Consider the following 24,039-nt stretch of genomic DNA (forward strand, 5'->3'; position numbering starts at 1 on the left):
CTATTGTCACTCTGCTCCTTAGTCTAAATGACCTTGTTAAAGCGGAACTACTCCAGACTTTAATGAGAATGGATTCTCCTCCTGTTATAGTCCTCTGATTGCCTCGCCATTCATCCCTCATCCGTGTGTCTAGACACTGCTTACAGGATCTACGCTGGGGACAGTATGTCTATCGTATCAGTCCTCTCTATAGGCTTATCTCAACGGGAGAATGTGTTGAAATAAATTTAGAGGATGAAAAAATACTTTCAGTGTAAACTTAAACGACAAAAATCAAATAGAAACTATGTAGAAAAGATAATGATGTCTATAATCTTTTGTTGCGTTACAAAGTGGGTGTGAAATAGATTGAATTCTATTTTTTTGTCATTGATCTACACAATATACTACATAATGTCAAAGTGAAAAGAAAACCCACACATTTTTACAAATGAATACGTTTTTTTTTATTAAATAGTAATTTCGTAAGTATTCACCCCCTTTGTTTAGGGGGTGAATTAGTTATTAGTTCAGAAGTCAAATGTGTCTTAACAAATTACATAAGTTATATAGACTCACTCTGTTGGAAATAATAGGGGTTGACATGACTACCCCTTCCTCTGTACCCATAAATACAACATCTATAAGGTACTTCAGTCAAGTATTGAATTTCAAGCACAGAATCAACTACAAAGACCAGGGAGTTTTTCTAAAGCCTTATAAAGAAGGGCAGTGATTGGAAGATGGGTAACAATACAAAATTGGTCTCATGAAGCCATACTCAAATCTACATTCAGTTAAATGTTTTGCAGAAGTGAGCATTATTAATATATTTTGTACTTACTCTTTGGTCTGTGTATGTTTTTTCACCTCTTAACCCTTATGATGGGTTGCGACTCAAAAGACACCTCAATTGGTGGGTAACAGAGCAAAAAGGTTTGGAAACCCCTGTATTAGAGGTTACAGTATATCATGGGGGATGATATTGGGATGTTCAGAATGATGTGGGAATCATCCAGACTGTCACGATCGTCGTAAGAACATTCGGACCAAAGCGCAGCGTGATATGGGTTCCACATATTTATTGAAGTGAAACGCACAAAACAATAAAGAACAAACGAAACGTGATGTCAATGAAGTGCTCACAGGTAACTACACATAAACAAGATCCCACAAAACACAGTGGGGCAATGGCTGCCTAAATATGATCCCCAATCAGAGACAACGACAAAAAGCTGCCTCTGATTGGGAACCATACCAAGCCAACATAGAAATAAATAACCTAGATTACCCACCCTAGTCACACCCCAATCTAACCAAAATAGACAATAAAAATGCTCTCTATGGTCAGGGCGTGACAGTAGTCCCCCCCCCCCAAAGGTGCGGACGCCGGCCACAAAACCTGACTCTATAGGGGAGGGTCAGGGTGGGCATCTAGCGTCGGTGACGGCTCTGGTGCGGGACGAAGAACCCTCTCATCCCGCGGATCCATCCATGGATCTGGGCTGTCCGCCGTGCCTGGACTGGGCATCGGCGCAGAAGAAGGCTCCGGCATTGGAGCTGAGCTGGCCGCCGTGCCTGGACTGGGCACCGGGTGGAGAGGAAGGCTCCCGCCTTGGAGCTGGGCTGGTCACCGTGTCCGGACTGGATACCGGCGCTGAGGAAGGCTCCGGCCATGGAGCTGGACTGGACACCGTACCCGGACTGGGCACCGGCGCAGAGGAAGGCTCCTGCCCTGGAGCTGGACTGGACACCGTACCCGGACTGGGCACCGGCGCAGAGGAAGGCTCCTGCCATGGAGCGGGACTGGACGCCTTGCCTGGAAGCTCCGGACCGTTGACCATCGCAGGAGGTTCCGGACCGTGGACCGTCGCTTGAGGTTCCAGACCGTGGACCGTCGCTTGAGGTTCCAGACCGTGGACCGTCGCAGGAGGTTCCGGACCGTGGACCGTCGCAGGAGGTTCCGGACCGTGGACCGTCGCAGGAGGTTCCGGAGTGTGGACCGTCGCAGGAGGTTCCAGACCGTGGACCGTCGCAGGAGGTTCCAGACCGTGGACCGTCGCAGGAGGTTCCAGACCGTGGACCGTCGCAGGAGGTTCCAGACCGTGGACCGTCATAGGAGGTTCCGGACTGTGGAGCGTCGCCGGAAGCTCTGGACTGTGAACCGTCGCTGGAAGCTCTGGACCATGAATGCGCACTGGAGGCCTAGTGTGTGGAGCCGGTACAGGGTCACCGGACTGGTGACACGCACCTCAGGGCGAGTGCGGGGAGCAGGCACAGGACGTACCGGACTGGGAAGGCGCACTGGAGGCCTAGTGTGTGGAGCCGGCACAGGTGGTACCGGACTGGTGACACACACTTTAGGGCAAGTGCGAGGAGCTTGCCCAGGACGTACAGGGCTGGGGAGGCGTACTGGAGACCTGGTGCGTGGAGCCGGCACTGATTTTACCAGACTGATAGCACGCTCCTCGGGACGAATACGGAGAGCTGACTCAGGTGGCATCAAACTGATAACACGCTCCTTAGGGCGAATGTCGTGCACCATACACCAACACAACAACTCTCTCATTTCTCTCTCCTCCAATTTCTTCATCAACTCACTGACGGTCTCTGACTCTCTCCGTTCACTCTCCTCCAATTTCTCTGTCTTCTCCCAGACTGGCTCTGGTTCACTCCTCGGCTCCGCCGACCACCCCGTGTGCCTCCGCCCCAAAAAATTGGGGCTGTTTTGGGGAATTTCTATGTGGCCGCGAACCTCGGCGTTGTCGCTGACCTCCCTTATCTTGCATCTGCTTCCAAGGAAGGCTTTCATGTCCTCCCATAATTTCCTGCCAAGTCCAGGATATCTTCTCCTCCTTGATCTCCTCCCAAGTCCAGGATACCTTCTCCTCCTGGGCACGCTGCTTGGTCCTGATTTCCTGATTTCTGTCACGATCGTCGTAAGAATATTCGGACCAAAGCGCAGCGTGATATGGGTTCCACATATTTATTGAAGTGAAACGCACAAAACAATAAAGAGCAAACGAAACGTAATGTCAATGAAGTGCTCACAGGCAACTACACACAAACAAGATCCCACAAAACACAGTGGGGAAATGGCTGCCTAAATATGATCCCCAATCAGAGACAACAACAAACAGCTGACTCTGATTGGGAACCATACCAGGCCAACATAGAAATAAACAACCTAGATTACCCACCCTAGTCACACCCCGACCTAACCAAAATAGAGAATAAAAAGGCTCTCTATGGTCAGGGTGTGACACAGACATTGTTTGGGATTTGTTCTCTAAGCCCTGCATCTAAAGAGAGAAAGGAGAAATAAACTTTTTCTGAATCAAAGTTTTAGATTTTATTTTTTATGACTGTGGCATGGTTTTATAGATAGTCATGTTAGCTCTCCATTTGTGGTTATTTGGTCTTCTATTTGGCTGAAACTTTCATAGAACACTTCTGTGCGATGTAACCTTCCAGTAACGTTTTAGAGTGCTAGTATTCATGCTAGGGGCCAGGGTTGGCGCCTTGCTCAGTGCGGTATGGAGGATGCTGGCAGATGGTGCTGGGTTTGGTCATGAATGGGACGTCTGAGAGATATGAAACAGGCCTTATCTGCTCAACCCAGTTTGAGTCAGTAACTAGAACCTAATAAGTGAGTGTGAAAGAGCAGGCGGAGAGAAATAGAGAGCATGCGCAGAGAGCCTGGCGCTGTGATGACTATGGAGGGAGAGAGAGTGTGAAAAGGTTGAGGGTGAAGCAATAAGCAGAGAGAGAAACTGGCAGACAGTGTAGGGTGTGAGAGAGATAGACATGGAGTATGTGATGGAGTCACAGTGGGACTGTGAAGAAGAGAAAGGTGGGTGAATATTATAGAAGACAGCTTTTTTGAGGATTGTTTATCTTGTCTCACAGCAATTTTCTGTTGACAGACAGACATGGGAAAGCAGAATGAAATAAATAACTGACCGTTTCACTTGTTTCGCCAGTCTGACCACAGTATAGAAATACCTAAAGGCCTTTACACAGCAACAATCCTTCATGATTTACGGCAGATTAAGGCCAGCCATATGAATGCTTGGAAGAAGATCACTGGGTTGATGCTGTGACTGAGTTCGTCGAACGTATCTATTCTTCACACAGAGATGGTAAGGGGTAAGGTAGTGAACAGTAGCTGCAAAGAATTTCACAGAACACTGATTCAACTGATTTATCTATAGTTATATTACAGAAAGGATTACAGTTTGTTTCTATTTTATAGGCGGTTCTGTGGGAAAGTTTCAGTTAGGCATGCATGTATCATGCAAGTTCATTGGCCCTTCATAATCAGAAGTACTGCAGGAGAGTATGAAAATGTCATGTTTATTATATCCTGTTCCTTTGAGATGAGCTTTGTTACCGTACTACATAGATCAAAAAAGTGTGAAAAGTCGATATGCGTACATGGTCTCACTGTGCTCAATTCCAGTGCATAACTCAACACCTCAGATTTAACAAGGTAGACTCACAGGGTATGTTCGTCTTTAAACTTTCAAAGTATTATACTTACAGGTGTACCTTGACAGAACCCATATTTATATTTTAGCTTAAGACTTCCAGTGTTAAAGGGGATTGCTGAAAACTTTGAGACTCAGAGCCAATTGTACCTGCGGTGTGAGAAAGTAGTCTGTACTGCAGTGTGTGAGACAGTGACGTGCGGTAGATAACAATGTAGCCAAGATAAACAAACGATAGCCTCTGATGGCCGCATATTTCATATCCTCCGACAAAATGACACACTCAACTCAGCTCACCTCAGCCCAGTCATAGACCGATGTAGCATCGGCAGTTACAACCAATAGGTGGCACTAAAATAACAATAAATGTAAACATTTCATCCGAATAGTTTGCAACGCAAACTGCGTAGCCTTTCACAATGGATTTACAATTCTTCCAATTCACCGCACAAACATACACACACACAATAATATTATTATGTGAAATATTATTACGCGCACATATATAATAAATAATGTTCTAACGAAAGGTCCATATCAACAATCAAAATGATTGAAAATGCAGATCAAAACGTTAAAAAAAGTGTCTAATCAAAACGAAATTCTATCTTGATAAATCAAATGCATCAAAGGGATGTTGTCTATTCTCATGTTCATTGAACCCGCAAATTGCATAGTTAAATGCATTTAGGCCTACCTATCCATGTAAATGAAGTCCATTCATCATCCTTCACGGTGAACCTCTCTGTGATCCAGCCGATCTTAGAAAGTGTCAAACTCTTGTCTCCGGGCATCCACAACTTTCATTAGGTCACTGATACTGTATGTGCACAGCAGAACCCCATTCCATTATTTTATTCTGCATAACACGAGAGTGCATCAGTTTACCTGAAAATCTCCCAATAGACCATCAGCAGGAAGACGGTTGATGCCTTTGACAGCCTGATATCATATCCAGAGGCCATCAAGCAGCGTGTCGTCCAGAATAATACCAAGTTTGCCTTGAAAATCCAAATTGGAAAATTATTTGGGGTGCAGTATAGTGTCCATTTGTCAGGTTGTTATTTCTAGCTAGCTAGATATGTTCAGTTCAAGGTATGCGATTACCAAACGATGTAGACACGCCCAACTGTGCAGAGCTTACCCCAGGCTTACCTACACAACATTTTTAGTTAAAACGTATGTGCAAAATATGAAATCAGCTCAATGCAACAAATGAAGCTAGGCAAAGCAGCGAGACCCATGCTGACCCTGTTCATCAACAGTGACTGGAGTCAGTAACACGCGTCAACAATTTGAATGGATGGGAATGAAGGCATGCATACTCTGACACCTGTCCTGAGGTTTTGTATGCAGTTTTAGCAAATAGATTTTGAGAATAAAAAACACCAGAATCATTGAGGAAAAAATATTAGATAACAAGAAAGATTGACCATTCTTTATATAATTGTGGCTTTAGATAAGAGCTTTTTTTTATAACGTTTTATTATCACTGGTGTCACCAGCTCATCAGATGGTCAGCAAGAACGGCCCTGGTACAAACAACCTTAAACCAAATGTACTTTAGATATGGGTATTTGTTTTTGTACTGTAGATTATTCATGTGTTGAAGGCACAGCAACAGGCCAAAGTCTGTTTCTCATATTTGTCATGGAGAAAATCCAGGATCAATTTCTCCACATATTTTAATATCAGTATTTAGTAGGGAAATGGGACTGTAATCAGTTCAGATATCTTGACATGAGTTATCTTTCAGTCCAGCATGAATGATAACTCAGGGGGCTAAAGGTATGAGTTTATGGCAGGTCTACCAAGGTTGAAATACATTAAGTTGTTTTACTTGTCATGACTGGTTAAGAGTTCTTCGTGAGATGGGACCAAAATAATTTGTCCAATAGGAACTTAGTATAGATTATCTTTAAACGCGATATATTCTTTCCCTTCCTTTACAGCCATTCTCAACATGGACAACACTGTAGTGGACCTTGAGACCTTGCAATCGCTGTATAGCAATGTAAGTTGTTTGTAATGTATTCATGATTATATACTATGCTTTTTTGTTGTAAGTGTTTAATGACAAGAACTTTCACTGAGTGAAAATAGTTTTTGGCAGTGTTTATGACATGTGGAATATGAAAGATCAATCAATGGACAAGGAAACATGTCTACATTACCACAAGTCAGGTAAGATACATCAATTACATGTATGCACAACAATATCAAATCAAATTTTATTAGTTACATGCGCCAGATACAACAGGTACAACAGGTAGACCTTACAGTGAAATGCTTACATACGAGCCCCTAACCAACAACGCAATTTAAAAAAAATATGGATAAGAATAGGAAATAAAAGTAACAAGTAATTAAAGAGCAGCAGTAAAAGAACAATAGCGAGACGATTTACAGGGGGGTGCCGGTACAGAGTCCATGTGCGGGGGCACCGGTTAGTTGAGGTAATATGTACATGAAGGTAGAGTTATTAAAGTGACTATGCATAGATGTTAACAACAGAGAGTAGCAGCGGTGTAAAAGAGGGGGAGAGGTGTGGGGAGGCAATGCAAATAGGCTGGGTAGTCATTTGATTAGGTGTTCCGGAGCCTTATGGCGTGGGGTAGAAGCTGTTTAGAAGCCTCTTGGACCTAGACTTGGCGCTCCAGTACCGCTTGCTGTGCGGTAGCAGAGAGAACAGTCTATTACTAGGGTGGCTGGAGTCTTTGACAATTTTTAGGGCCTTCCTCTGACACCGCCTGGTATAGAGGTCCTGGATGGCAGGAAGCTTGGCCCCAGTGATGTACTGGGCCGTTCGCACTACCCTCTGTAGTGCCTTGCGGTCGGAGGCCGAGCTGTTGCCATACCAGGCAGTGATGCAACCAGTCAGGATGCTCTCGATGATGCAGCTATAGAATCTTTTGAGGATCTGAGGACCCATGCCAAATATCAACTAGATTTGTAGCTTTTGGACGGAACTTTATATTTCTAATAAGCGGTTAGGTATTAAACAATCATTGTTAAAATGTTTGCTCATGATTCATTATTTTAAGTTTCATGCCATATAAAGTGGGGTCTGAAATGATTGACACCATTTTTGACACCCTTTTTTGTAAAAAAAAAGAATATAATATGTTTCTAAACACTTCTACATTAATGTGGATGCTACAATGATTACGGATACTATTGAATGAATAGTGAATAATGATGAGTGAGAAAATTACAGACACACAAATATCATACCCCCCCAAAAATGCAAACCTCCCCTTTTATTGTAGTGGTGAGAGGTTAGCATGTCTTGGGGGTATGATTTGTGCCTCTGTAACTTTGTCACTCATCATTTTTCACGATTAATTCAGGACTATTACTGAGTACCGCTCTCCATATTTTCAAGCAATGTGGTGGCGGCATCATGTTATGGGTATACTTGTAATCGTTAAAGAATGGGGAGTTTTTCAGAATAAAATATAAACGGAATGGAGCTAACCACAGGCAAAATCCTAGAGGAAAACCTGCTTCAGTCGGCTTTCCACCAGACATTGGGAGATTAATTCACCTTTAAGCAGGACAATAACCTAAAACACAAGGCTAAATCTACACTGGATTTGCTTACCAAGGAGACATTGAATGTTCCTGAACGGCTGAAAATTGTTGTTTAGCACAACAACCAATTTGACAGAGCTTGAAGAATTTGAAAAGAATAATGGGCAAATGTTGCACAATCCAGGTGTGGAATGCTCTTAGAGATTTGCCAAGAAAGACTCACAGCTGTAATCACTGCCAAATGTGGTTCTAACGTGTTGATTCAGGGGTTGAATACTTATCTAATCAAGATATATAGTGTTTTATTTTCATGTATGTTTTACAAATGCTAGACTTTTTCCTCGCTTTGACATTACAGAGTATTTTGTGTAGATCGTTGACAAAAAATTATAATTAAATACATTTTAATCAAATTTTGTAACACAACAAAATGTGGAAAAAGTCAAAGGGTGTGAACTTTCTGAAGGCACTGTATGTATCCGTCTTTCGACGCCATTCTCGCCACTGGTGTGAATGGGCAAAGAGCTATATATTCATCTCATCTGGCCATAGCAACGGTTCCAATCCAAGTGCCATTTAGCAAACTCCAGACATATACATTTGTTGGTTGCTCTCAATAAAGGCTTTCTTCCTGGCAACCCTTCCCTTAAAGCCTATTGGCATGGGGGTGGCGTCTATTTGTAGATTTAGTGAACCGAAGATGCCACCAGGTTATGTAATTCTCCAACTTTGGCCGTTAGATTTTTCTTTGCCTCCCTAACATCTCCCTCACTGTGTGTTGGGACAATATACGCATGTGACCAGTACCAGGCAAGTTTACCACTTTTCCGGTGGTTTTAAACGTCTTAGTTGTTGCCATAATAGTGGTAAGTGGTATATAGTCATTTCATAGCTTTTTTTTACCCATTGCCTGATTTATGAAGTTCAACAACCATGTGTCTCTCTTCGTTCGTGAGTGCTTTGCCTTTTCCCATAGTGATGGATGACAAAGGGATTTTAAATGCATGTCACCTCATGAAACAGGAATCCATGGAAGGCCACAATGCAGTTCCTTAAGATTGCCAATGTGAGTAAGACATTTAAGCGTGTTAACCCTCGCAAGGCTGGAGTGTTTATTGACATATTCAATCTCTCCCTATCCCAGTCTGTCCCCACTTGCTTCAATATGTCCAACATTGTTCCTGTACCCAAGAAAGCTAAGGTAACTGAACTAAATTACTATCACCCTGTGGCACTCACTTCTGTCATCATGAAGTGCTTTGAGAGGCTAGTTATATCACCTCCACCTTACCCAACACCCTAGACCAACTACAATTTGCATACTGCCCCAACGGATCCACGGATGACGCAATCGCAATTGCACTGCACACTGCCCTATCCCATCTGGACAAGAGGAATACCTATGTAAGAATGCTGTTCATCGACTACAGCTCAACTCAACCCCACCCTGTGCAACTGGATCCTGGACTTCCTGAAGGGCCGACCCCAGGTGGTAAATGTAGGCAACACACCTCCGCTATGCTGATCCTCAACACGGGGGCCCCTCAAGGGAGCATTCTCAGCCCCCATCTGTTAACCCATGACTGTGTGGCCACTAACATCTCCAACTCAATCACCAAGTTTGCAGACGACACATCAGTGGTAGGCCTGATAACCAACAACGTCGAGAATGCCTACAGGGAGTAGGGGGAGCCCTGGCGGAGTGGTGCCAGGAAAATAACCTCTACCTCAACGTCAAAAAAAAGAAGGAGCTGATCGTGGATTTCAGGAGAAAGCAGAGAGAGCAAGCCCCCATTCACATCAACAGGACCTCAGTGAAGAGGGTGAAAAGCTTCAAGTTCCTCGGCGTGCACATCACTGACAACCTGAAATGGTCCACCCACACAGACAGTGTGGTAAAAAAAAGGGGCAACAGTGCCTCTTCAACCTCAGGAGGCTGAAGAAATTTGGCTTGGCCTTTAAGACCCTCATGAACTTCTACAGATGCACCATTGAGAGGATCCTGTTGGGCTGTTTCACTGCCTGGTAAGGCAATTGCACCATTCGCAACTGCAGGGCTCTCCAGAGGGTGGTGCGGTCTGCCCAATGCATCACCCTCCAGGACATCTACAGCACCAGGCATCACAGGAAGCAGGAAGGCCAAGAAGGATTAAGTACTTCAGCCACCTGAGCCGCAGCCTGTTCACCCTGCTACCATCTAGAAGGTGGAGACAGTACAGGTGCATCAAAGCTGGGACTGAAAAACAGCTTCTATCTCCAGGCCATCAGACAGTAAATTATTCACCACTAGCTGTCCTCTGCCCAGCACCCTGCCCTGAACTTAGTCACTGTTACTAGCCGGCTACCACCCGGTACTCTACCCCAGTGGCGCCCCCAGACATTTTTCATAGGGGTGTCCAGATGGGGCCACTGAAAATCTTGGGGTGGTACACCAAAATCAAAAGCCATAACTGAATTTCAGGAATTCTATTATGTTGTAGTATATAGGCTAGTTGAAAACTATGTCAATATGAGAGTTAAGGAATCACACACTGATATACTTTGGTTTCTTATTTTACAGTTAATGTTTTAATGTTACTAATTATCTGATGTGCAAAGACTAATACTGGTACAGTTAACATTTTGAGTTCCACAACAACCTTGTTTTAATGTGTTATGTATCTGTATATACATGTGTTAGGCGATTCATTGTTCTTCAAATAGGCTAGTTGTCCTTTTCCTTAAAAAGACAAATATACAGCTTTAATTTGAAGGAGTACATTGATTGTAAGGAGCAAAACATTTACTGGGAACAAGCCTACTCAAGTTTAAAAACACCACACAGAAGCCTCCAATTCTTTTCAATACAGCTTTATTCGGCTGTTGCTGTGTCTTTTTGTAAACTAAAATATTTTATTATATACTGTATGTCCAAAAATGGAAAAAAATAAAATAAAAAGCATTATCATTGTACATTTTACTATAGCCAATGCACAACCTATTCATATCCCTGCTTTATTAGGCTACATTCTTCTCAAAACAGCTTTATTCGCCTTTTGCTGTGTCTTTTGGCAAACACATCCATTAAAATCATCAACATTTATGGCCCTAGCACTTCTTGACTCTACACCTAACACCCCCAAATTGCTCAATCTCTTGTCACTCATTGCATTTCTCAAGACAGTCTTGATTAACTTTAGCACAGAAACTGTGCTCACATGCTGCAGTGCTCACAGGTAATGCAAGTGCAATTTTGAAAGGTTTAAACATCTTGTGGAACACCTCCCTATATGGCTCAAGGAAGCCTGTGAGCTCTATTAAACTGGTTGGTTCCAAGCCACTAGTTTGCTTCCTATCAAGAATTTGCTTTAGCTGAGGGAGCTCATATTCTAGATCCTCAGTGCTGCAGTTGTATTGTGAGACAAATAGAAACACTACATTACAGGCTTGTATCCTTTGCATTATGACACAATTGTCTTCAGAAAATCGTCTCTTCACCTCAGAGAGAAGCACATCAACAATTGGAATGAATGAACCTGCCCGAAATGATCTCTTTTCTGGGATGACCTGTCTTTGAACTACTGGAGTAGAAATGTGGTACCCTACAAGCCTAGAGCTTGGTGTGACCTGACGCCCTGGAGGGCCTGGAGGTGCAACACCGATGTTGCATTGCTCGGCAAGGGTCACAGTATCAGTCGTGCCCAAATTGACAGATGTTTTATCTCACCAAAAACATTGGTGAATGTTACAAGGAGGCCAACAAACTGTAGATCTATTTGGGCTAATAGACCTCTTGCCTCTACAGCTCTGTCACCAATTCTCTCTTCAGATATTTCTTTCAGTAGATGTATGATGGCTGGCAGTCTGTCCCTCACTGTCTTGCAAGCATTGTACCTACATACCCACCGTGTCTCCATCAGCCTTTGTAACTCTCTCGGGGCTCGCTGAAACATCTCCCTTTGTACCTCTAGCCACCTTTGGTGCACATATGACCTTGACACAACGACATAGAGTTTCTGCAAAAGAGAAAAGAAACAATAGGCTCCAGGGATGCATTTCACACTGTCAACTAATACTACATTTAAGCAATGTGCATTGTAGTGAACATAAAAAGCTAATTGGGCCCCTGATTTAATGTGTGCTAGCACACCTGTGTTCTTTCCACTCATGACAAATGCACCATCATATGCTTGCCCTACTAGGTGGTTTCTGTAGTCAAGGCTTCTGCAGTATTTGTACAATTTTCTGTGCTGCAGCATCCAGGCGCTCTGCTGCTTCAAAGGTGAGGAAACGTTTAATTATTGACCCATTGTAATAGTATCGAATTACAAAGGACATCTGTTCCTTCTTGCTAATGTCTTTGGTCTCATGGACCATAACGCTGAAAGCCTCACTTTGTGCAACTTCACAAATGATTGAGGTGCGGACCATTTCAGCCAGGCAATCCATTATTTTGTTTTGTGTACTATGCCCAAGGTATGTTGCATTTCTTAGACTTGTCATTTTCTTTAGAATGTGTGATCATGCTTGGCTAGCAGTTCCATAATAGAGAGGAAATGTCCTTTATTCCGACCTTCCGTTTCTTCATGTCCTCTCTGTGCAATGTTTTGTGTAGCTGTGAGGAGCAGGGTTTCTCCAACAGTTTTAATGTACTCTCTATTTTCCCTCACAAATGTATTATATTCTGCATTTAAGGAGGCTGTGAGAGAGCATTTGCTTGCAGTTGACTTTTCATATTCTGCCTGTGCTAACATAGCATTAGTACCTGATTCTGATTTGGCATGACCTACAAATCCCCTATCTTTGTAAGCTGCTTTTTTCCAATTTTGTAACCCCTCTTCAGGTGTAAAAACTGAATCACCTGAGGAGGGGAGAATGAAGTGCCGGCAGGCATATCAGTAGGCAGAGTCTTTACTCCGAGAGTATTCCAGCCATTTATGCGTACTTGTACCACTCTTTCATGAAGCCCCGTCTTCTATCCCCCTGAAGGGGAGGGACCCCTCTGCTCTTGACTGGGAAATATCTAGGATGAAACAATAGGCAAAATCAGTTATTCTGATTTTAAAATAATAAAAGTAATAATAATAATAACATGAGTAGCTAGCCCCTCTCCATAGTAATTACCGATTACATTCCTAATATCAGCCTATAAACAATTATATTCAGACCGCTTGGTTGTCAACCTCTGTGACTGTTGTTGCTGCCTGTTCCTCACTTTCGTGCCATGCTGCTGTCTGTTGTTCTTCACTGTGCTCTGTCACTGATGCTGCCTGTGCCTGTTTGTCGCTGTCATGTTCTGCCTCTGTTCTGTCATGCTCTCTCAGTGCCTCTGCCTGTTCATTGGCTTGCTCAATGATGTTATAATCATCTTCGACTGCATCCTCACTAACGTCCTATCCTCTGCTGCTGGTCCCCATGTCGACTGCGTCTCCACTGTACTACTTTTCTTCTTAAAGAAAGAAGAGATATCCGTGGACGTTCTCTTCATTGTCTGAAAATTGGCATAGCTACAGTGACCAATCCTAGCTAGTAAGCTAACACTATACCAGCTCATAACGTCAGCTAGCTAGATACTCTGGCAGTCCTAAATTCATCAAGTGGTTTGAAATCGTTCAAGAAAGCTACGATAACTTTAACTATAGTTAGCTACCACTCTCTGTGCTGCAGAGTAACCTTAAGACATAAACTAGCTAGCCCCCCCCCCCCAATCCTTGATTTAATTAGGCCCGAGAAGGCTTCGAGGACATTATCACTTTTATACAACGGGTTACCAACATATTCAAATAATGATTGATATATTTTCACTTTTTTTTATGAACACTCTTGACATTCTCTCAACCAGCTTAACCTGGAATGCTTTTCTAAAAGTCTTGAAGGAGTTACCAAATATGCTGAGCACTGCTTTTCCTTCCCCCTGCGGTCCAACTCATTCCAAACCATCTCAATTGGGTTGAGGTCAGGTGATTGTGGAGGCCAGGTCATCTGATACAGCACTCCATCACTCTCCTTCTTGGTCAAATATCCCTTACATAGTCTGGAGGTGTGTTGGGTTATTGTAGTAGTGTTTTCTTTGCAGCAATTTGACCATGAAGGCCTGATTCACGCAGTCTCCTCTGAACAGATGATGTTGAGATGTGTCTGTTACTTGAACTCTGTGAAGCATTTATTTGGGCCGCAACTTCTGAAGCTGGTACCTCTAATGAACTTATCCTCTGCTGCAGAGGTAACTCTGGGTTTTCATTTCCTGTGCCGGTCCTCATGAGAGCCAGTTTCATCATAGCGCTTGATGGTTTTTGCAACTGCAATTGAAGAAACTTTCAAAGTTCTTGATATTTCCGGATTGAATGACCTTCGAATCCCAGAGCTGACAACATAAAAATCTGTCGTTCTGCCCCTGAGCAAGGCAGTTAACCCACTGTTCCCCGGGCGCCGAAGAGGTGGATGTTGATTATGGCAGCCCCCCGCACCTCTCTGATTCAGAGGGGTTAGGTTAATGCAGAAGACACATTGAATTGACATGAATCACATTGACATGACTATATTCAGTTGTACAATTGACTAGGTATCTCCCTTTCCCTTTCATGTCTTAAAGTGATAATGGACTGTCGTTTCTCTTTGCTTATTTGAGCTGTTCTTCCCATAATATGGACTTGGTCTTTTACCAAATAAGGCTATCTTCTGTATACCACCCCTACCTTGTCACAACACAACTGATCAGCTCAAACGCATTAAGAAGGAAATAAATTCCACAAATAAATTTTTAACAAGGCACACCTGCTAATTGAAATGCATTCCAGGTGACTACCTCACGAATCTGGTTGAGAGAATGCCAAGAGTGTGCAAAGCGGTCATCAAGGCAAAGGTTGGTTAATTTGAAGAATCTTAAATATAAAATATATTTTGATTGTTTATCATTTTTGTTATTTATTATTTCATAGTTTCGATGTCTTCACTATTATTCTACAATGTATAAAATAGTAAAAATATAGAAAAACACTGGAATTAGTGGGTGTGTCCAAACTTTTGACTGGTACTGTATATATACATATATTTCGGACTCTGACATTGCTCGATCTGATATTTCCTTATTTTTTTCTTAGTATTTTTGGGAGTTATGTGTATTGTTTTGTTTTGTTCAGTATTACTGCCCTGTTGGAGACAGAAACATAAGCCTTTCGCTGCACCTGCGATAACATCTGCAAACTATTTGTACACAACCAATCAAATTTGATTTAATGTAATTGATTCATTAAAAAAAGTTAATGCAGATTGTATTTTGTTTGTTTTTATTTAGATTAATCTTTAAGGGTGCCAATCACTTTGACATCTAATTTTTTTTTGAGAAAAAAAATATTACTTCTTAATCAGGTAGGCAGGTAGCCTAGTGGTTAGATCATTAGGCCAGTAACCAAAAGGTTGCTAGATCGAATCCCCGAGCTGTCAAGGTAAAAATCTGTCTATCTGCCCCTGAACAAGGCAGTTTAAACCACTATTCCTACAGTAGGCTGTCATTGTAAGTAAGAATTTGTTCTTAACTGACTTGCCTAGTTAAAAAAATATTATTTATTTTTTCTGAGCAATTGTACAATATAATAATTTTAAATTTTTGGGGAGCGTACAATTTAGCTCAGTATTTGTATGATTTATTTTATATATTTTTTTCTGCTCATCTTTATCAAGGGAGCCAATAATTTTAGACCTGACTTTAGTTACAGGAAGCTATTATTTTATTATATAATGAAATATGTAATAGTCCATCCCCAGTACTAGCAACTAGTTGAAAATCAGTCAGTAATTTATTTTATTTTATTTGGACTACAAAACAAAAACCACAATTCCCATAAATGAAGTGGTCCTTCCTTGGAACATGTAGGAAGGTGGCCTTTTCATAACAGTCTTTTAATCTTTAGTTATTAACAGTTTAATGAATTGGTTCTGGTTGTCAGTTCCACAGCGTCTGCTCTGAACATTACTCTGTATCTGGAGTTTATGTTCCATCTGGTCCACTTGAAAGGCAAACTAAAGAAAATGTGCATTAAATACCAAAACAAACATGGAAACCACAAGCCCTACTGGTATATGTGGTGTTTGGCCACAGAGTCAGCCCCAGTGTACAGTATGTCTGCTGGAAGGAGATATACAGTACTATTTCTCTAGTAAACATCTTTTTAAGCAATAAGGCACGAGGGGGTGTGGTATATGGCCAATATACCACGGCTAAGGGCTATTCTTATACACAGCGCGGAGTACCTGGATACAGCCATTAGCCGTGGTATATTGGCCATATACCACAAACCCCCGAGGTGCCTTAATGCTATTATAAACTGGTTACCAACGTAATTAGATCAATAAAAGTAAACGTTTTGTCATACACGTGGTATACAGTTTAAAGGAAGAACCTCGGTCTGATATATCACAACTGTCAGCCAATCAGAATTCAGGGCTCGAACAACCCAGTTTATGGGTTGAAAGGTGTTGTCTCCGCTCTTATAAGACATGCATCAACATACAAGGGGAGTAGAGACATATTATCTGTATCGGATTTTAATGTATCCCTCTCCAATGTTATAATGGGCACTTTTAGTAAGTACAATGAGATAACGGGATAATGTCATAAAGTTTGTTATTATTTAAATGCTTTAGAATAAGACTCCCTAGTACAACCTGCTGGTTGTGAAGGTTCCAATAGCTACAGCCAAGCATTGTCATCAATAGCCCTGCATGACATTAAACCTGTCTCTTTCAGCAGAACATTCAGAGCCCGATGCATTGTTATGTCAATAAAGAGAAAAGCATGAAAAGGGGCATGTTTTTTCAATTTCAACCGTGATACAGTTTTAAGACGCTATGACATTCCTGAGAAGCTTTTGGCTGGACAACACAAGAGGCCCGTCCTTTGACTGCTAGAGCCACATTAATAATATTGATCATGTTAAAATTACTGTGACTTGAGACATGGTGTATTTTTTAGGAAATGTGTCACAACGGAGGATCAAAAGAGTCTTTTAGCGCTTAACCCACCCTCATCTCTCGCACCCCGCTCCCCGCGCCCTTCTCTCTCCTGCCTGAGGCTATGTTATTGAGTTGTGGAGCCAAATTGTTTCTATTTTGTATTGTGAGACTCCATCCTGTCTCCCGGTCTCTAAACCCTAACCACAGTTGGCAGCATAGCCACCATGACTTAGGAATGATGGGTTCTAATGGTTACACCCTCACAGTTCTAGAACACACACACAAACACAGAGCCATGGAGAAGTTCACTCCTCACTTCACAGTAAGAAATGGAGTCACCCTGTCTGTGGGCTCTTACAATAAAACCACTTCTGCTCTCACAACACAAACCCACAGGCAGGAAGGGGTCACTGTGAGGTACCCGTCCCCGCAAATATCAGGAGTCGGAACCTTCTGACACGACTCTTAGAAGTTCAGGGAACCACTCCCAACACCACATTACTTTGCACATGATAAGCAACAACATGACAAACCACAACAGTTACACTCATGAAATCTACACATAGGCTGTGACCACAGAGGCTGAGGGACATTATAACAACACTGTCACTTTGTATGGATAAACACAGAATTGATGACAATGACATACAGCACCAGTCAGAAGATTGGGCACAGCTACTCATTCAAGGGTTTTTCTTTATTTTACTATTTTCTACATTGTAGTATAATAGTGAGTACATCATAACTTTGAAATAACACATATGGAATCATATAGTAACCAAAAAAAGTGTTAAACAAATCAAAATATATTTTATATTTGATATTCTTCAAAGTAGCCACCCTTTGCCTTGATGATAGCTTTGCACGCTCTTGGCATTCTCTCAACCAACTTCATGAGGTAGTCACCTGGAATGCATTACAATTAACAGGTATGCCTTGTTAAAAATGTATTTGTGGATTTTATTTGCTTTTTAACCTCTCTAGGGTATGTGGGACGGTAGAATCTCACCTCGTCAACAGCCAGTGAAACTGCAGGGCGCCAAATTCAAAACAACAGAAATCCCATAATTAAAATTCCTGAAACATACATGTATTTTACACCATTTTAAAGATACACTTGTTGTAAATCCAGCCACAGTGTCCGATTTCTAAAAGGCTTTACGACGAAAGTAAACCAAACGATTATGTTAGGTCAGAGCCAAGTCACAGAAAAACAGCCAAAGAGAGGAGTCACAAAAAGCAGAAATATAGATACAATTAATCACTAACCTTTGATGATCTTCATCAGATGACACTCATAGGACTTCATGTTACACAATACATGTATGTTTTGTTCGGTAGAGTTCATATTTATATCCAAAAATCTGAGTTTACATTGGCGCGTTATGTTCAGAAGTTCCAAAACATCCGGTGATTTTGCAGAGAGCCACATCAATTTACAGAAATAGTCATCATAAATGTTGATGAAAATACAAGTGTTATACATGGAATTTTAGATCCACTTCTCCTTAATGCAACCGCTGTGTCAGATTTTTTTTTAAAGACGACAAATCAACCCAAAGAGATATCCACCATGTTGGAGTCAACAGAAGTCAGAAATAGCATTAGAAATATTCACTTACTTTTGATGATCTTCATCAGAATGCACTCCCAGGAATCCCAGTTCCACAATAAATGTTTGTTTTGTTCGATAATGTCCATCATTTATGTCCAAATTCCTCCTTGTTGTTTACGCATTCAGTACACAATCTAAACTCACGACGCGCGGGCAGGTCCAGGCAAAAGTTCACACGAAAAGTCATATTACAGTCCGTAGAAACATGTCAAACGAAGTATAGAATCAATCTTTAGGGTGTTTTTAACATACATCTTCAATAATGTTCCAACTGGAGAATTCCTTTGTCTTCAGAAATGCAATGGAACTCAAGCTAACTCTCACATGAACGCGCATGGTCAGCGCATGGTCAGCTCATGGCAGACCTTACTCAATCCCCTCTCATTCGCCCCCACTTCACAGTAGAAGCATCATACAAGGTTCTAAAGACTGTTGACATCTAGTGGATGCCTTAGGAAGTACAACATGACCTCATCTCCACTGTATCTTGGATCAGCAGAGAGTTGAAAAACTAAAAACCTCAGATTTCACACTTCCTGGTTGGATTTTTTCTGCCATATGAGTTATGTTATACTCACAGACATCATTCAAACAGTTTTAGAAACTGCAGAGTGTTTTCCATCCAAATATACTAATAATATGCATTTCCTAGCATCTGGGCCTGAGTAGCAGGCAGTTTACTCTGGGCACGCTTTTCATCCAGACGTGAAAATACTGCCCCCTACCCCAAAGAAGTTAATGCGTTTAAGCTGATCAGTTGTGTTTTGACATGGTAGGGGTGGTATACAGAAGATAGCCCTATTTGGTAAAGACCAAGTCCATATTATGGCAAGAACAGCTCCAATAAGCAAAGAGAAATGACAGTCCATCATTACTTTAAGACATGAAGGTCATTCAATCCGGAAATCTTCAAGAACTTTGAAAGTTTCTTCAAGTGCAGTGGCAAAAACCATCAAACTGGCTCTCATGAGGAACGCCACAGGAAAGGAAGACCCAGAGTTACCTCTGTTGCAGAGGATAAGTTCATTAGAGTTACCAGCCTCAGAAATTGCAGCCAAAATAAATCATTCACAGAGTTCAAGTAACAGACACATCTCAACATCAACTGTTCAGAGGAGACTGCATGAATCAGGCCTTCATGGTCGAATTGCAGCAAAGAAACCACTAATAAAGGACACAAATATGAAGAAGAGACTTGCATGGACTGGTGGAAATCTGACCTTTGGTCTGATGAGTCCAAATTTGACATTTTTGCTTTCAACCGCCGTGTCTTTGTGAGACGCAGAGTAGGTGAACGGATGATCTCTGCATGTGTGGTTCCCACCGTGAAGCATAGAGGAGGAGGTGTGATGGTGAGGGGGTGCTTTCCTGGTGACACTGTCTGTGATTTATTTAGAATTCAAAGCACACTTAACCAGCATGGCTACCATAGCATTCTGCAGAAATAAGCCATCCCATCTGGTTTGCGCTTAGTGGGACTATCATTTGTTTTTCAACAGGACAATGACCCAAAACACACCTCCAGGCTGTGTAAGAGCTATTTGACCAAGGAGAGTGATGGAGTGCTGCATCAGATGACCTGGCCTCCACAATCACCCAAACTCAACCCAACGGAGATGGTTTGGGATGAGTTGGAGTTAAGGAAAACCAGCCAACAAGTGCTCAGCATATACAGTATGTGGGAACTCCTTCAAGACTGTTGGAAAAACATTCCTCATGAAGATGGTTGAGAGAATGCCAAGAGTGTCCAAAGCTGTCATCAAGGCTAATGGTGGCTACTTTGAAGAATAAAACATAAAAAATGTTGGTTACTACATGATTCCATATGTGTTATTTCGTAGTTTTGATGTCTTCACTATTATTCTACAATGTAGAAATAGTTTTAAAAAATAAAGAAAAACTATTGAATGAGTAGGTGTGTCCAAAATGTTGACTTATACTGTATTTCAGTGGTACAATAATAGCACCTCAATCTACGTTCTCATAAAACTCATTCATCAGAAAACAACATTAACTTGAAGTTTAGTGCCATACATGGGAAGTTTAGAAAAAAACTGAGTTGACCAGAAATGTGGGGATTGCAGTGACATTTGGTCCAAGTCATTTTCCAACAGTGCACCTTCCTCTGTATTTGAAATGCCACATGCAACTTTCTTTCATGCTGTTGTCGTGTCTTTGGCTATGCTGGATTAAGTGATATGACATGCTATTCTATAAAATCCTTTCTCTGTAATTAATATTACCTGTGTCCGCCTACCACGCTGCACCTTGGTCCGGTCATTTCCACCTAGACGACGGCCGTAACAACCTGATTGAGCTAATCATGTAAATGTAATTAACTAGAAAGTCGGGACACCACGAAAGAGTGTTTATAGAGCTGTTATCTTCTGAATAAACTCTTAAAGACTTAGTAATATTTTACATCAATAGCAGTCAATATTAATCGTCACCTTCACGAACCCTGGCTAACAAGTTGAATCAGCAATACAAAATTGGGTTTAATTATTTATTTACTAAATACCTAACTAATCACACAGAATTACATATACACAGAATGCAAATTATGTCATACAGAAAACGTCCCTGGTGGACGGAGCCGACATGACGGATGGTTACACAAAGGAAAGGGGGTTGGGTTTGAGTGAAAGAGCGGGAAGACTGAGGAACAAAGGGAGAAGCTCTGCTATCGTAAATACAGTATCTTATGCATTCTAAAATTACCGCCCATTTGGAAAAGGGAAATGCATTAAATATTTACTCTGAGCTGCGCTTCGGTAGGTTGGTCGTAGATGCTGGCCGTGTTGCACAACAGAGATCTTGCTGTCCTCGGAAGAATGTCTCTGGTGGTAAATGGTATACGTTGTAGTATCGTCGTTGTGTGTTAGACTGAATACGTCGTCCGTCCTTTCCTAGCCCATGTTTACAATGGCCGCTGCTAACTCAACGGCTAGGAGGTATCACTTCTGTAGTGAATAAGCGTTCAAAGTTCATACCATTCGCAACCAAATCTCACGCTGAGGTTGGCTTAGTTCTGTAGTTATTATCTGAATCCTTCTGACATCGGACAGTCGTCCTAATGTACCCGGAACAGAAAGTTATTCGCCCTTTTAACGCAGAGGCTGCAGGCCTCGCGTACTCGGAACAGAAGGTTACATTTTCGTCAAGGGCTTATATAGTGGAGGGAGAGAAGGGTGTGTTTCATAGTTTATAACCCATGTCTCTTCACAGGGGCAGGCCACTGATTGAGCAGAGCTCTAACCTTATGAAAACCCAATTCTCTCATTTGGAAGCTAAAATTACATTTAATCTTTTCACAAATAGTTTCATATTCAAACATTTAAATTGCACAACAATTCCATGTGATTCTGATAACTAGAATGTGTAGACTTTCCCAGGTACAGTTTATGTCGTCCTGTCATCAGTCATAATGTCTCAGATGACATCCGAACTGACATCATATTCATTAAGTACCAACGCATATTTTCAACTGGTTCTATTACCGAAATATGGTTCCTTTCCCCCCACTTGTTTTATGTTCCCAGACTCTCTATGTTTAACAAAGGCTATTCAAGAGTCCTTCAGTAGAGTCAGAGAGAGAGGGAAGGGAGAAAGGTATTTATGGGGGGGGATCATAAACCTTACCCACAGGCCAACGTCATGACACTGTCATAGCCAAAGACAAATGCACCAATTCACAGATCTCACCATCATATCTTCTTGTCCCCAAATTACTCCTCACATTGGTACAACCACAAGTTGAAAAAGGATATGTTTTGTGTTAGATGTATTTAAACATGTCGTAAACCAGAACCAGAGCTTGCCCTCGCGGACCCAAGGCTGAGTGTGTTGAATACTAATTTGCCCCGTGTTTGATGCCAATATTTGATGTGCTGCTGCTGAGTTATGCCTGGGCCAGACCCTGGAGTCAACGTCGGCTCCCCTAACCTGCTTCTCAGACGAGCCGGAACTCATGAGAGACATACAGAGTTTACATTTCTCTTTGTCGGACGTTTTGTGGTTTTGCCAGCCTGCGCCAGGTCTGTCAACCTCTATTGTCTTTGTCTTTGTGAAATGAGAGGGCATCTCTGGCCTGGTTCATTTTGTATAAAACTGTGGTTTTGTGTCTGGAAAGTGAAAAACATGTTGGAAATCGAAACAATACTGTAGGCTTCACCCTATAGTGTTTATAAAGTATCTACAATGGCTGTATTTGCCAACATTCAGTTCCTCTGAAAGTGAAAGAACAGGGTTTGTGTGCATGCATGGTATATCTCAAGTACAAGGTATATTTTGAGTGCCACTTACTGTTTACCCAATATCACACTCCTTACTTATTTCAGAGAGCCCAGCAAGATGAGATGGAGAAGATTGAGAAGCACGTCAAATCATCCAAAGGCAAGAACGACGCAAAGCCATTGGACAAGCCTGAACAGTAAGAGCAAATCTTTCCTCTGTGCCAAGTCTGTCCTGTTTCTGTTTCTCGCTCAATTGTTGGTGATAGGAAAGGTCAGGAAAATAGCAATTTCTAAATAGGCCCTGTTTAAGTATTTTAACACTACAATTTTGTTATTTTTCTTTCCAATTTTCTAAGGTTTCTCTTCCAGTTGTCCCAAATCCCCAATTTCTCAGGAAGGGTGTTTTGCATCCTCTTTCAATCAACCTTTGTTGAATGTATCTCCTCCATCCTCCGGAAAGTAGAAACCCTTCAGAGGGTGTGTACGGTAAGTCTCCTCCATCCTCCGGAAAGTAGAAATCCTTCAGAGGGTGTGTACGGTAAGTCTCCTCTCCTCTACATCTTTCTGAGAACAGCATGTCGTGGACAATGTAATGTACAGCCATGCATCGAGAGTGTTGAGAACATAAGGAATGAGAGCCATTTTCTCTGCAGATGGCAAATATACAGTATGCCTCATTGATACTAGAGGCACTGAACTGAACTATCTCTCTCTTCTTCTGTTTGTCTGTTTACACCTCTGTCTCCTCTTTCTCTTACCAATTCTCTTTTTTATTCTCCTTATTTCTTTGCTCCCTCTTCTCTACCCCTCTCTTATATATTCTGTCCCTCATTTCTCTACATCTTTCTCCTTTCCTTTCTCCTTCTCTTCCCTCTCTCCCTCCCCTTCCTCTACCTCCATGTCTTTCCCCATGCTGTGTGTCAGACTCTGCAGAGTGCTCAGTGTGTGTTGCAGGTGCTAGGCCTCATCTTAGCTTTTGGGAACACCATGAACGGAGGGAACCGATCGCGTGGGCAGGCTGACGGCTTCACTCTGGAAATCCTGCCAAAACTCAAGGACGTCAAGAGCAGTGTGAGTGTGTGTTGAGCTCTGACCATAACTGCTCTATTATGGTGCTTAGGCAATTCTTTGCCCCTAAATGAGTGAGTGACTGACTGTTTATTAGATTTTAGTGTATGACCAGTGCTGTCATGTAAGAACATAGTGCTCAGTGTTTACGGTATTGGAATCCTAGAGAGATGCCCATAAAGAACAT

At 42.0% G+C, this 24,039-nt stretch overlaps 1 pseudogene; it reads left to right on the forward strand.

Annotated features, from left to right (window-relative positions):
• LOC139569826 (formin-2-like) overlaps positions 1 to 24,039 on the forward strand; it is an 82,693-nt pseudogene that overhangs the window by 42,615 nt on the left and 16,039 nt on the right.

This window comes from Salvelinus alpinus, chromosome 3 (genome assembly GCF_045679555.1).
Source record: "Salvelinus alpinus chromosome 3, SLU_Salpinus.1, whole genome shotgun sequence".
NCBI classification, from domain to species: domain Eukaryota; kingdom Metazoa; phylum Chordata; class Actinopteri; order Salmoniformes; family Salmonidae; genus Salvelinus; species Salvelinus alpinus.